Genomic DNA, 14,967 nt, shown 5'->3' with positions numbered 1-14,967 from the left:
TCTTCTTTATCTCGTGTCCTGATAATAATTTTATTATAAAACATAAAAATGGGAATTGCTCCAGTTATCGCACTACTAGACCACACACATACGATCACCTGCCTTGCAACTGTTGCGACCGTGAAGCTATTGCGAACGACTCAGCTACTGCTTTATGGTGCCGAATTGTCGCAGCAAGCTCGTTGATGTGTTACATATACTAGCATACGCGACACGTGTGTCGTATAACAATCTTATTTGATATATCATTATAAATGTAATAATTTTTCTCATATAAAATTTGGTCTTAGTTGGAATATTATACAAAAATTTCAAGAAACATGTCATATTGATTAGAGGGAAAAAAATCACAAGGGACGACTTCAAATATGGATGACAGCTGATTCAATTGGGAAATGAAGAATTTTCCAAATGAAGGGAAAACATGGAACGTGAGAATTAATTGTTGCAAAATTAGATAATCAATTTTACCATATCACACAGTAGGAAATTGTGTTGATTTAATTAATTAGAGACAAGCTACAACGGTTGTTTCTGGAATTTCATCTTGTTACACCAAAAACACTTTGGCAAAAATTTATGTGAGACGGTCTCACAGGTCGTATTTGTAAGACGAATCTCTTATTTGGGTAATCCATGACTAAAACAATTTTGATGTAAACTAAGTCTCGTGTTCCAGATATTGAACGAAAATGATATGAATCAAAACGTCGATATCAGCAAACCACCGGCAGAATATTTCCACCAAAACGAAATCTTTGTAGGCGGCGTCGGGGTAGTTCAATGTGGCTCACCTGACACCGAAATCGACTAATAACAAGATGATACATACAGCTGCAAAGGTTTTTCCTTGCGTACTAGTATACCCTTTGAAGTTTACACGACGTCCTCTATCGACGTGAATCTGTTTTCACACATTGAACATAACAGAGACGTAGGCACCACGACGTATACAAAAGGCATGGTCTTGTGTAAAAATGCATTGTGCCAAAAATCTAGCTAATTTCTCCAGAGTAACATGTGACTTAGTTTAAATCTAAAAGATCTGCTCTTCTCCCATTGCCGACATTACAGACACCACGAGGTCCTTTCCTTCCTCGAACCCACTTTTAATCTGCGAAAACATAACCCAAAAATTAGAAACTTGTACATAAAAGTTGTGCTGCAGTTGCAGTAAAATACTACTATTATATAATAATCTTAAACTTCAAAAACATTTTCAGAAAACAAACACCAAAAATAAAACCAAACGCTGCCTTTATTTTCATCTACTTTCTATCTCTCCAACATAGTCATGAGTCATTGCTTCAAATTTTCAAATTTAATTTTTTTATCTCTATCCAAAACTACTCTATAATTCTACTACAATTTAACTCAATCACATTTTAAAATTTTAAACCGCCTCATATATTATTAGAACCACTAAATAGATTTAAAGTAACAACAGCATTGGAACAAATTCTTACAAGACATGGAATTTACAGTGAAAATTCTCTTTCAGAACATAAAACAAAACATATATTACAATCTATAACAAAATCTTACAAATAAATTTCACCATAACCAAGAAAATACCAAATTGTATTGTATATATGCAGATACAATTATTTAAAGTGACAACGTCATCAGAACAAATTCTTCAAAATATTACAGTTGTTATGGAACAAAGAAGCATTCAACTGCGAAATAATTATCTATAAAACTCACACCATGTTTTTCCTACACTGGATGAATATATCAAGTTAATTTTAAGGTTTCTATTTCATTGTGATGACTTTTCAAGACTTATCGAACAAATTATTTTTCATTATCATTTTCCAATTGAAGGTGATTCCACGATGGCCAGTGAGCAGCAAATTTTTCTTAAGTCGTTTGACTTCCAACTTATGAATGCTAACAGGCCAAACACACCAGTGTACGTAAGGTAACTTTCCCCAGCCAAAAGTGTGGTGATTGATAAGACAAGGTAGTACTGATTCTCCAATCTAGTAAATTTGAAATAAAAAATTGGTCCTAAAATTATACATATGGGAATCCAAGGGAAGATTCCTCATGCTACATTGAGACATAGTTAGTATACATGCACACAGAAAAGGGTTCAAATAGAAGAATAAGATGCTTGAAAGAAAACTATATCAGACATAGATGGAGAGGTTGGAATTTCTCGAACGAACCGCACTCCTTCGTTTACGTCAGGAGTCCATAGAATCCTATCCAAGTAAACAAGAGCATCTCTGGACTAGAATGAACGATTTCACAGACTTTTGAAGGACAAAAATTAATTTATTGCTATGTTTTGGTAGCCACCCATATAGTATCCATCGACACGATTTGTAAAAAGCTAAATAAAAAAGAATCAGACAACTATACTGTTGAAAAAACTTCTGAAAAAATAATATAAAGGATTTGGATTGACTCCAAGGCACTTTTAGTAAACGCTATCTTTTAAGAGATGTTTCTCGATCTCTTTCAGGATACAATGGAGAAAACAAGTTAATTCAAGACCCATTTGAATCTGATGATGCACTTCTATTTATAGATAACGTGGAGACGATTCTGAACGGGCATGACTCTTAGCCAAACAACACTTCTTTTCTGAATTGACACATGCATCCGTTCATGAACCAACGCATCCACTCGCGAATAGTCATGAGGTTATGAAGATTCTGGAACATATGAAAACAAATTTCTGAAAATATTTTAACAATTCCGCCCCATTTTCAAAATTTTAGATAGTAAAATAAAATTAAATAAATAGGATAAAAACGTTGAATCGGCTGCACCACCAATGGGATTCCCTACGTACCCTTTCAGGATCAAGCCATCGTAGTTCAAAATAATGCATCATCAAGAATAAATAGCACATAAATGAAAGTAGCTTTTGACTTTGAACTTCCACTTAGTGTAAACAACTCAAAGTTTAGTTAAGGTACTATGGTGAACGAGTCTTGAACCAAGGACCCTTATAAAACCAACTGGAGTCATCACACATACTATTATTCATTCAAAATATTTGTCTTATTTTGTTCCAACGCATTACTGGCCATGCGTAATATCCCGATTTCGTGAGTGCTCTAGAGATGGTCTATAAGATCTCATAGAAAACGGCCTGATTTCCACACTCATATAGGTAAATTCCCTCAAAGTGATTCTGCGAGTCACTTACTCTCATAGTTGAATTTATTAAGGAAATAAATCCAGCCTCTTACTTGCAGAATTTACTCAGTAGAGATTTTGATTCATACTCTAATGCCTTATCTGTGTTGTTCTTTAACTTGTTAGTACCCTTTGAACTTTGTTTGTATTTCAAAACATAAGTAGGGTTCCTGTTAAAAGATAACATAACTACATAGACCTTAATCCCATTCCTTTAGACGTTTTTGCTATCAAATCTCTAGCGAGTCCTTTTGTTAAAGGATCTGCTAAGTTATTTTTCGACTCTACATAGTCAACTGTGATCACTCCTTGTTTGAGCAACCCTCGGATTGAATGATGTCTAAGACTAAGATGTCTCTGCTTACCATTGTAAGTCTTGTTTGCTACCTTATATAAAGTAGCTTTGCTGTCACAACAAATCATCACAGCTGGAGATGGCTTCTCCCAAATGGGAATATCTATCAATAGATTTCTTAGCCACTCAGCTTCTTTGCTCGCATCAGCTAAAGCAATAAATTCTGCCAACATGGTTGAATCTGATATGCAAGTTTGTTTCTTAGAACACCATGATACAGCAGCACCTCCCAAGGAAAAAATCCAACCTGTAGTGGATTTGGAATTAGATTCAATGTTATTCCAACTGGCATCACTGTAGCCTTCAAGTACATTTGGATATCCTTGATAATGCAGTCTGTAGTTAATTGTTCCCTTCAAATATTTAAGAACTCTTGAAATTGAATTCCAATGTTCTTTACCTGGATTACTAGTGAAACAACATAACAAACCAACTGCATATGCTATATCCGGTCTTGTGCAATGCATTGCATACATTAGACTTCCAATCACACTAGCATATTTTAGTTGATCATAACATCTGCCAGTGTTCTTCATCAACTTGATACTAGGATCTAGTGGGGTAGAAACTGCATTTTGTTCTAAATGACCATATCTTTTAAGGATTTCCTCAATATAGTGAGATTGAGACAAAGTTACACTTCCATCATTTCTCATTAACTTGATTCCTAAGATTACATTAGCTTCTCCCAAATCCTTCATGTCAAAATTAGATTCTAGAAACTGTTTGGTTTTATCTACAGATTCTTTATTAGAACCAAATATGAGCATATCATCAACATATAAGCAAACCATAACACATACATTACTTGTATATTTTGAATAAATGCACTTATCTGCTTCATTAACCTTGAAACCATTAGATAACATTACTCCATTGAACTTTTCATGCCACTGTTTGGGTGCTTGTTTTAACCCATAAAGTGACTTTACTAATTTGTAGACTTTCTTTTCTTGCCCAGGTAATACGAAACCTTCCGGTTGTTCCATATATATCTCTTCTTCTAAATCACCATTTAGGAAAGCAGTTTCAACTAAATTGTGTATTGATGCAAGAGATAACAACACACGTATAGATGATATCCTTGCCACTGGAGCATATGTATCAAAGTAGTCTATACCATGGCGTTGCTTGTAACCTTTAGCTACTAATCTAGCTTTGTATTTATTTATAGAACCGTCTGCATTAAGTTTTCGTTTGAAAATCCATTTGCATCCAATTGGTTTGGAACCACGGGGTGTATCAACGAGTTTCCATGTTTGATTTATCATAATGGATCTCATTTCATCATTAACTGCTTCTTTCCAAAAAACGGCATCTCGTGAAGTCATAGCTTCTGAGAAAGTGACAGGCTCACAATCATTATGAGTAAGTTTAGTTTGGTGAGTAATGTTCTTTACATCACCTTCAACCAAGTAGGTTACAAACTCGGAACCAAAAGATTTTTCTTTTCTTTGCCTTTTACTTTTTCTAACAGCAGTATTATCCATGGATTCTTCATGAATTCTCTTAGATGTGTTATGAGTAAGGTTATTTTCTATTTTAGGTAAAGAAGAAGACTTGTACAAATGTTCAAAAAATTCAGCATCTACGGATTCAATGATGTCATTTGATTCTAGTTTTAGGAATCTATATGCAATACTATTTCTTGAAAATCCAATAAAGGCACATTTATAAGTTTTATTGCCTAACTTGGTAATTTCAGGATTTGGTTTTCTCACATATGCTAGACATCCCCATACCTTGAGACGACTGAGATTTGGTTTTCGATTAAACCACAATTCATATGGAGTCTTGCTAATCCTTTTCATAGGAATTCTATTTAGAATGTGGCAAGCACTTAGAAGTGCCTCACCCCACCAATAATCTGGTAATCCAGAACTGATTAACATGCAATTTACCATTTCAATTAAAGTCCTATTTTTTCTTTCAGCAACACCATTTGATTCGGGTGAATATGGTGGTGTAAACTCGTGAACTATACCATTAGTTTCACAAAATTTCGCTAATTCAGTAACTTGGTATTCACCTCCTCTATCGGAACGTAGGACTTTAATTTTATGATTTAATTGATTCTCAACTTCTGCTTTGTAGATTAGAAATTTGCTCAATACTTCATCTTTGCTTTTAATTAAGTAAACATAAGCATATTTTGAATAATCATCTATAAAAGTCACGAAATATTTATTTCCACCACGAGAGATTGTACTATGTAAATCAGACACATCGGAATGTATAAGTCCTAATAATTCAGTTGTTCTTAATGAAACAGACTTGTGTGGTTTGCAAGTGATTTTTCCTTGAACACAAATATCACACTTTTGAGTATTCTCCATTTTGCATTTCGAAATCATTCCTAAGTTATGCATATTTTTGACAGATTTATAATTTACATGTCCTAATCTAGCATGCCACAAAAATAAGGAATCGACAAAGTAAGCAGAATTAGTTTTTATTACGTTCATCTTAAACATGCCATTACAAGAGTAGCCCTTTTCTACAAACACATTATTCTTGGATATTACAAGGCTATCAGACTCAATGACTAATTTAAAGCCTCCTTTGTTGAGACGATCTCCAGAAATCAGATTATTTGTCATTTCAGGAACATGATACACTTCATTCAATGTCAGTGACTTGCCAGATGTATAATTCAACACTACTGTGCCAATTCCAGCAACTTTTGCACGAACATTGTTGCCCATTTTCACCTCTCTGCCATCAGTGCATTCTTTGTAAGTTTTGAAAATTGACTTGTCATAACTTACATGAACAGTAGCCCCTGTGTCCAGCCACCATCCCTCTTCAAAACCAACAGAGTTAGCTTCTTCCACTATAGCAGTGAAATTTGTATCATTGTTTCCAGCAGCCATATTAATTTGTTGTCCTTTCAAATTTCTATCTTTGATACGCTGCCCGCAAACTTTGGCAAAATGACCAGGTTTTTGACAGTAATAGCAACTTCCTTTCGGTTTTTTCTTAGAAGAGAAATCATCAAACTTTGGATTCTTCCTTTTCCAACTTTTATTCATCTTAGATGATTCTCCCTGTACCATGTTTGCTTTTGCAGCTCTTGATCAAAGTTTTCTCGCTTGCGAGAGTCCTCCTCAATACGCAGATGACGCATGAGGGATTCTAAAGTATGTTTATATTCATCATGTTTAAGTTTCTTCTTATAGCCATTCCAAGAATTAGGCAATTTTGCAATAATGGCTCCAACTTGAAAATGCTCAGGCAAAGTAATTTCAGCATTCTTAAGATTACTGACTATTAACTGTAATTCATGAACTTGATCAAGAACGGATTTACCATCAGACATCTTAAAATCGAAATAGTTACCTATTAAGAACTTCTGATTACTCGCTTCTTCGATACGGTATTTGTTTTCCAGTGCTAACCACAGATCCTTTGCTGTTTCAATTGTTCTGTGTGCGCTGTAAACAGAGTCCGATAAAGCATTCAATATATGGCCTCGGCACAAAAAATCGTCATCTTTCCGCTTCTGCCTCTGTGCTTTTAATTCCTCTATGCGTTTTTCATCATCTTCTGGAGCGTCTTCTGGAATTGGAGCGAGATCATCACCTAGAATGTATGACAGTTTGATTGCTGTCAAGAAGAACAGAACCTTTTCCTGCCATCGCATGAAGTTACGGCCATTAAAACGGTCGAGACGAACCAGATCCTGATTCATCACTTGAATGGATTGTGCCACAGATTCATTCAGCGTCAAATCCTTGAACGAAGACATCTCTTAAAACTGTTGAAAAAACTTCTGAAAAAATAATATAAAGGATTTGGATTGACTCCAAGGCACGTTTAGTAAACGCTATCTTTTAAGAGATGTTTCTCGATCTCTTTCAGGATACAATGGAGAAAACAAGTTAATTCAAGACCCATTTGAATCTGATGATGCACTTCTATTTATAGATAACGTGGAGACGATTCTGAACGGGCATGACTCTTAGCCAAACAACACTTCTTTTCTGAATTGACACATGCATCCGTTCATGAACCAACGCATCCACTCGCGAATAGTCATGAGGTTATGAAGATTCTGGAACATATGAAAACAAATTTCTGAAAATATTTTAACATATATGAGGTTGTGTGCACGTCATGTATAACTGCTTATAAATTAACGTTTGAGGGATTCTTGATCATCCTCATGCGATTTGATATTAAAGTATTATGTTTTCATATTAGGCTGCCAAGCACAAAGCAGAGACGAGTTTCTACACAAGCTACAGAGGAATTTAGCTAATAGAAATTAGCAGATGTACTTGGGGGCCAAACAATAAAAAATTTGAACTTTTTTCGACGAAGGACAAATTGGCTGCTTCTCCTGTTTGTGGGAGATGGTAAATAATGTGAGTCGCAAATGAAAAAAAATCTAAAAAAATAATCCAAAGAGCCTGCCTCACCAGAAACTAAGAGGGGGAAAAAGCTGCCAATTCAACGTAAACAATAAATTAACAAATTACGAATCAAAATCACAAACAGATTCAAATAAGACAATAGACAAAACAGATGGAACGCGAAATCTAACCACAATCACAACTAATAAAACTGAGGCAAAAACTTATTTGAGACGATCTAACGGGTCGTATTTTGTGAAACCGAACTCTTATTTGGATCATCCGCAAAAAATTATTACATTTTATGTTAAGAATATCACTTTTTAGACAAAAAACTTGTGTGAGACGTCTCACGAGTCATATTTTGTGAGACGAATTTCTTATTTAGTTCATCATGAAAAAATATTACTTTTTATACTAAGAGTATTAAATTTTTATTGCGAGTATAAAGATTCGTAGACGTCTCACAAGAAACTTAATCTATTTTTTTATTGTGAATATCGAAGGGATTATCATCTCACAACATACATACTTTAAAACTGAAGAACGTGTATCTTTCCTATCAGAAGCCTTACAGATCTGAAGAAATCTACACAAACTCATTTCAAAATCTTAGGATAAAATCCGTAAACAATCGAAAATCATTTAATATAAGCGTCCAATCCACAAAAACAGAAAACTGAAGAAGAAAGGTGTAGTGACCCGTTCCAGAATCACCTACTAGTCAAGAACTAAGCATGCAACTAACTTAATTAATTATAATCAGAGATAACAGCGGAAATATGGCCAACAACAATAGTTATACAACCCAATCGAAATCGAAGTCTAGACTAACTCAAAATGAAATATCCAGTACAACCATATCGAATCAAATGGAAACACTGAAAACTAAACCAACCAGCTACTCAACGTCCTCCTCCTGCTCCTCCTGAGCCATCCAACCTGAGGCCTGCCCCGTGGGAATGGGGTGTCCAAGAATAAATAAAACCGAGGACGTGAGCGATAAGAACGCCCAGTACAAAAATATGAGTATACAAACCTATATGAAATGCACATGCTATGATATGATACCAGGGTAGTCAAGAAACAGGAATCACAAAGGATCTCAAAATGCTCAGTCTAGAGGCGCCAAGTGGATAGTGCCGCGCGGTCCAACCTCTGGGTCACTGCATCCACTACAAGACAGACGTGGACCTAAAATGTCCCGGACCACCGAAGCCCTCCCGACCCGTCGGCCACTGTGTACTCTCGGTGTCCATGCGTCCACAAGACAGGGCTGAGCGGCCCCAAGATATAGCTTATCTCGAAAGAGATACAGCTCAACAGTAAAGGCTATCTCGAAGGAGATACGGCTCAACATGATATGCAATATGCATCATAACTCGTGACATAATAGCATGCATCATATGACATATAACAATGCAGCAAATACTCATGCAACACATATATGAATGTATACTCAACCAGGATATCTCGGATAGTACTTTCGTACCTCTATCACAGCAAGCCTAGCCTTACGCAACACCGCTAATCAGGTTTAGCACAAGCCTACGCATCAAAAGCATACTCAATCAATACTACCATGCTCGACTAGCAAAACCAGTACTCCCTAGTACTACCAAAGGTTTAGGGTTTACCTTCATCCGTCGACAGCCCTTTGATGTCGATTGCCTTGAAACTCAGGCGCCGCTACGCTACTACTCCTGGCAGCTCTTGGCTATCGCTCGACCAACAACTAACCCTAGAAACCTTCCAAACTCTCCAAAATGAGAGAAAACTCAAAAAATTGGCAAGTCAAAATGAGGAAATCCGAGCACTATTTATAGGCCATGTTCGGATCCTCCGAACAACACTTCGGAACGTCCGAACGCTACGTGCCCATTGGCTCTTGACAGCTCATGATCGGATCCTCCGATCATACACTTCGGACCGTCCGAACATGCATGGAAAATGACGTGTCGATCAACACTTGACACCTATGATCGGATTCACCGAACTACACTTCGGATCGTCCGAACTCTTCGGTGCTTCCGAACCCTCTTCGGTCCGTCCGATCATGACCATAGCCAAAATTACACCTTAAACCTTCTTAATCACCATTACTCCGTTAATTACCCAATTTGGAATTCGGGCTACTACAAAAGGAGCATCCGACCTTGCAAGGCCTGGATTTGATGACTATGTAACCATTCTTGCGGATAGTCCCAGCTTGCTGAGGGAAGTTTCGGAGGCACCTGCGTCCTCCTTCGATTCGAAGTGATGCTCCTCGTCAGACATCTCTTCTCCTGTTGTGTCAGCACAACAAAGAATATTGGACGATTTTTTAGTAAATAGATTTAATTTATTGATAATTTAGAGAAAAATGCATATGTCCGTTATTTCGTTATGATTCAATCTCCATTAGTTTTTTTGTGTGTGTTTTAATAACTGATAAAAGTCCAGTTTTTTTTTACTATATGTGTCATGCAATTTTACATTTTACCCCCTTTTTAATGAATGAAAAATTGTATGAATCACTATTATTGTTGGTCATCTTCCCTTTTCTACTCTCTTTCCCGCTTTCCATTCCTCTTCTCTTCTATGCGAGCAACCATTTTTTTCCTTCAATTTCCTACTCGCTAGTATCTATGAAACCCTCTCCTGTTGTCCATCGGCACAATTCACCATATTTCCACAAGTCTATGTAACTGACTCTTCCCAGAAACTCGTCGCTCAAAATCGTGAATCTGCATAACCAAGCGTAGAAAATTACCAGCAAAGCCGAGTCCCTACCAGCGCAAACCACACGTCCCAGCATCCATTGCCATCCTGTTGCTGTAAACTTTGCAAAAAACAGAATTTCTGGTTCGAAGTAATTTATGGGTCGAAGCAGCATATGTGAGGAGGAGAAAATAGACGCTTCATTTTCGGATTTCCGTGGAACTACCACCCTATAAAACCAATAAAGGACGATTGAAGAGTACATATTTCAGTTGTCATTTATTTGTGATCATTTTTGTAGTTGTAATGGTTTTTTTGCGTAAAAACAGTTTCTTTTCTTCAATCTCATTTTGGATACACAAATGGATTTATGACGTTGTATGTTCGTAATAGGATTGTCATTTGCGGAATCATGGGCCCCATAAAAGATAGCGGAAGTGAAATAGTTGAAGAGGTCATGAAGCAAAGTTTAGGGTTGCGATTTGCGGAAAGAAGCTTGAAATTTTGGGCAGAAAATTTCCTCAGACAAACACCATTTGCACGAATAATGTTGAATAAATTAATATGCTTGATTAAATCCAATTTAGTTTTTTTTTTTGTTAATAAATTTTGGTGCAATATCGTGAAATTGAATTTTAGACCATTATTGTGAAATTGAATTTTGTAGTTTTGATCGAATACAGACATTAATGTGCATGATCTCGGGAACAAATTTTGTTTAATAGAACGTGTTAGTTTAGAGAATGTACTTGAATGATAGTTATGTGATATTAGTTTGGCTTATCAAAATGAGTTTGTTTTAGTTTATTTTGATGTAATGTTTTTGATTTGGTTTGACAGAATGAAATTGTTATTTGATATTAGTTTCTATATATAAGATCGTTATCATGTTTCCACTTGATTTATTTTGTGCACTATTTTTTATTTGACTTGACTTATCTTTTATCAAACAATTTTGAAACGAATTGTTGAATTATTACGATGATTTTGTAGTAAAATATTTCTAAAATGAGTACCGAAAAATTTGGACGATGTTTTTGAAATATAATGAATAGAAAATTTCTGTTTCAATATTGTTTGAGCACAAATGTCGATTTGGTTCGGTTGTGATTTTATTTTATGTAATTCATTTATCCCCATTATTTGAGTTTTTATTTAAAGTAAGAAATTGTAGAACTAATTTTCTTTTTTTGGATGTCCATTTTATTTGACGCGTATATCGGAAGAAGCAAATTTTAATATTTTATATAATCCACGACAGATTTGTGATGGAATTCGATTCCGAGAGCGCAATATTTTCGTTTGTTGAAAGTTGCCGCTGTGTCTATGGTCTTTATTTGATTTCAATTCCTAATGGCGCAACTCTATTAGAGATATTCCAGAGTTTACGACGAAAATGTGCGGCTATTAATTCTGAATTAACAATATTGCAATACATGGCACCCCATGAGCATATTGCAGTAACCCTGAATGAAGATGATGATGTCCGAAATATGATAGACCTTCACATTTGTTTGAAATTAAATATAATCAAATTGATAGCAGTTCCTAAAGATGATCAGAGCTCGGTCAACATAAATGTTGAGAGGTAACTTCTTTAGTTTTTTGTTTGCATTGTTTTTATTATTTGTTTGCAAATTTCAGAAATTTTTCAAAGTTGATAAATGAGTTATTGCTTGTTTTTTACTACTGTACAGTACTTGAGTATTATTTGTTATATTCTATAGTTCAACATAAATTACGATGGTATTGTCATGCTGTTAAAGAAAAAAATCCCGGGAGGTTTGTTGAATGTGAAATTGTTTCGATGACAAACAAATTTAGACGGTTATTCATATGTTTTCATGCATGTCTTGTTGGTTTTATTAGTGGTTGTCGGCCATTAATATTTTTGGATGTAACTCACATTAAGAACATCTGTCTCCATAACAAAAAACATCTGTCTTATGTTTTGAAGAAAGCTGCGTACACCCCATCAAGACATGAGTTCTCGCAACATATCAAAAGTATAATCGATTCGATGCCGCTCGCCCAGGAGTTTCTTGTGACTGTGTCCACAGTAGGACAATTCTATGTTTGTGGTGAGCGATGGGGTGTCATTAATAATAATATTGTTGAAAGCTGGAACAATTGGGTAAAAACAGCGCGATATCTACCTATTGCGGGTATGATAGATAATATACGAATTCAAATAATGACCCCGATGCACAAAAGACGAGAAAAAACATGGGAGATGACCGGAGAGCTAAGTCCAAGAAAGAAAAAGGATGTGTCAATTGCATACAGTCAATCTCGAACCTTAAAGGTGCACAAGTCATGTGGAGCTTTGTTTGAGGTGATAGATGGGGCCAAAAATATTTCAGTGGATTTGAATTCATGTTGTTGTTCATGTCGATATTGGCAGATCTATAGGCTACCGTGCAAGCATGCTTTCTTGTGCATAGAATCAAAGTCTCTCTCGGTTTATCAATTATGTGATGGATATTTTAAGATGAACATGTACCGCCAAGCTTATAAAGGAATCATAAATCAAATTCCAACATATGACATGAGTGAGGGCTATCTGAATGATGGATCTATCGTTTATGCTCCTACAACCCGTAGCCAGCCAGGACGTAGAAGGCCTAAACGGATACCTTCTCAAGTTGAGCAATGTGTGACAACATGTGGAAGATGTCATGGGCGAGGGCATAATAGACAAACTTGCAAAGAACCAGTGCCATAATTGGTTTGATTGACATAGACATTAATATTATATCGTTAACTTCAATTTTCTTAATTTTATTGTAATTTAATTTATTTTAAATTCCAAATTGCTATCTTAATTTTTTTTAATATATTGCAAGCATGTATTAGAGTAAGAAAGCATCACGGAAGGTTGTCAAAAAGACTACAAGATGTGGTGGCATTTTGTGAATATATTTGGTGTTGTTCTTTGAATTAAACGACATTTTGGAGCATTATGTTTATGGTACCCATTTTTTGTTTGTTGTTTTGACGTGATGGTAAGACTTATCGTGCGTTGATGGCATTTGGATGACATGTTCTATGCGCAGTTGCAAATTTGTTTTTTTTTTTTCAAATGTTCCATGGAAACACCAATAATAACTGAATATTTTGAAAATGCATAAAATTGATATTTCAATTTATAAGATTAAGTAACAACAATTGGGTATCATTTAAGGGAAAAAAAGTATTGACGCTTAAAAGTTAGTATTTTTGGCAAAACATTCGTGGAAAAAATTTGCAAGGGAATGTTTTTAAAGATAACAAAACACAACAACTCACAACATATATGAAACTATCAGTGAACAAAGCAGTTTGATGATTAAGATATAATCACTTCATAACACATATACAAATTGCAATTACAAACACATAATCTGATGTTTTGTTCAACTGTATACAATTTTCCAATCTCACTGAAGCAATTGAGTTTGATAGCAACACAATAGTCTTCTTCATTACAAACCTCAAATACTACCTAATAATTGTAAATTGAATAGATTCAGTGTTGGTTTACAAAAAAAATTTACCATGCCATCAACTGACGATAAGTCTTACCATCACATCAAAACAACGAACAAAAAATGGCTACCATAAATGTAATGCTCCAAAAGGTCGATTAATTCAAGGAACAACACCAACTTACAAAAACCAACATTGTTATCATCATCAATCATCATTCACCTCAATGACAAATCATTTTAAACCTTTGAACAAGCCTTGTTCATCGTCGAAGCAATCCGAGCTCTATATCCTTCCATTGATGTATTCCATTCTTCATTCCAAAATGTCGGGTTATCTTTAGCAAAACATTCACCCACAAGCAAACATAAACACCACAATTCAAATCATTTCCTTGTTGCCTACATTTTAATGCAATCACTTTAACTTTGCCAATATCACAATTTTTTCACATTCCAAAGATATCCAGACATACATTTGGCCTAAAAAAAGCAATTCAATCAATATTAGTTTTCCAAAAAATCATAAAAATGTGTGATGTGCACTTTTGTTTAAAACAAACTTTTTTTTGTATCCGACTTACAATTTTCATTGTTGCATCTTTGTAAACAGGACCACTAAGAGAATCTCTTAGTGTGAAATACTGATCGCCTCGAGTATATCCGAGCAAGATCCAATGTGCTTTGTAATTAATCGAGAAAATTATGTGCTTACAGCATTCTAGAACCTCTTTGTTTATTTCGGACAGCTTGCTCAATGTACTCACGTCCAACTGTGATGTAAATTCTAAAAAATCTATATATTTGACCACCCTCTTCTGCATCATTTTCTCGAGCATCCGAATCACGTTAATCTATGCAAATTTTAAAAAATATTGTTAACTATCCTTTTGATAAAAATATTCTATAACTAACATCAAAAAATTTTATCTGG

General features: G+C 35.2%; 1 long non-coding RNA gene across 2 annotated transcripts; it reads right to left on the bottom strand.

Annotated features, from left to right (window-relative positions):
- Positions 1 to 1,181: 1,181 nt before the first annotated feature.
- Positions 1,182 to 8,529, bottom strand: LOC140837946 (uncharacterized). Of its 2 annotated transcripts, none has more exons than XR_012119510.1 (3): positions 8,407 to 8,529; positions 7,605 to 8,077; positions 1,182 to 2,364 (listed from the first exon to the last, which is right to left on the bottom strand). It is a non-coding gene; the product is annotated as an uncharacterized lncRNA (long non-coding RNA). The 2 variants fall into 2 exon arrangements; XR_012119509.1 differs by having other exon boundaries at positions 8,399 to 8,518.
- Positions 8,530 to 14,967: the final 6,438 nt, after the last annotated feature.

Source organism: Primulina eburnea, chromosome 8 (assembly GCF_022965805.1).
Source record: "Primulina eburnea isolate SZY01 chromosome 8, ASM2296580v1, whole genome shotgun sequence".
Taxonomy (NCBI): domain Eukaryota; kingdom Viridiplantae; phylum Streptophyta; class Magnoliopsida; order Lamiales; family Gesneriaceae; genus Primulina; species Primulina eburnea.
The sequence above is the reverse complement of the archived record's forward strand: the minus strand, read 5'-3'. Positions and strand labels throughout refer to the sequence as shown.